Source organism: Lasioglossum baleicum, unplaced genomic scaffold, assembly GCF_051020765.1.
Source record: "Lasioglossum baleicum unplaced genomic scaffold, iyLasBale1 scaffold0055, whole genome shotgun sequence".
NCBI lineage: Eukaryota > Metazoa > Arthropoda > Insecta > Hymenoptera > Halictidae > Lasioglossum > Lasioglossum baleicum.
In genome coordinates, this window is record NW_027469115.1 from 977,501 (window position 1) to 978,911 (window position 1,411).

Below are 1,411 nucleotides of genomic sequence, written 5' to 3' on the forward strand. Positions count from 1 at the left end.
TCATTACGTGTAGTGCATAAAATTCATGTTTAATATTTCCCTTTTGGGTTTCTCTCGAGAACAAATTCTTATATTTCCTTGCGTTCTCAGGTTGAGCTAACATCTGGTAGCACGAGTATCCCACGTAGCACGTAACCACGGGCGCTGGACAATCGACACAAGTGCCGAGGAAGCGCGGACAGGACGCATGCTGGGCTCTGGGTGTAACAATGCCCCTCCGAAAGCCAACCTCATTTTATTTACTTTTCGTTTCTCTGCAAACAAGAAGTTTGACTTCTTTCTAGTTTTAGTTTCTCTCAAACATCTTTCCATAACTATCTCAAACTTTTAGCTCGGATAGAAGAGTTGATGCTCAGTTAGTACGAGTATACACATCAGTGCATACAAGTCACCAACCTCCTCGATGGGAGGCTCGCCACATAAGGGCCATTCGGTCTTAGACACCGACCCGTGGCAATGCTGTGTAGAGAAAAGTTCTAAACGAAGTACGGAACGAAACAGTCGAGACCGAAGTCTCGAGGCGCCGTGAACTGCTTCTCGACCGAGATCGTAGAATAGCCCCAAGCGCGCGCTGAACCGCCCGACTCGCCGAACCGTCGAGTCTCTTAAGGATACCGAACGGCCGGCAAGGACGCCGGCGCCGCGCGGTGAATAGCACGCGCGCTTATGGGTGCAAACCGCCGCGGCAACAGCCCGTCCGGCGGGGCTGTTGGGACTTAGAAAAATTTTTGCATGAAAAATTTTTTTGTACAACACAATAAATATTTATATTTCCAGGATATTTAACACAAAATATTCAACTTTTCATATACTATCTCGGCACTTTGAACATTTTTCAAGTCCAACCGCCAAGAGTAAACTTATCTTTCTATCGTATCTAGACCATTATAAATATTAGATCATTGTATAATAAAGCATTCTAACAATAAATATCAAGTATCAAAGCTCTAGGATGAATATTTATCGAATAAACTCAGAATAATGTTCCGGGCGCATTGCGTGCAACTCCGACCGAAGCGAAATTTTTCCAAGTCCAACCGCCAAGAGTAAACTTTTTTCCTAGCGTTCCCAGACCATTATAAATATTAGATCATTGTATAATAACGCATTCTAACAATAAATATCAAGTATCAAAGCTTTAGGATGAATATTTATCGAATAAACTCAGAATAATGTTCCGGGCGCATTGCGAGCAACTCCGACCGAGCGAAATTTTTCTAAGTCCAACCGCCAAGAGTAAACTTTTTTTCTAGCGTTCCCAGACCATTATAAATATTAGATCATTGTATAATAACGCATTCTAACAATAAATATCAAGTATCAAAGCTTTAGGATGAATATTTATCGAATAAACTCAGAATAATGTTCCGGGCGCATTGCGAGCAACTCCGACCGAGCGAAATTTTTCTAA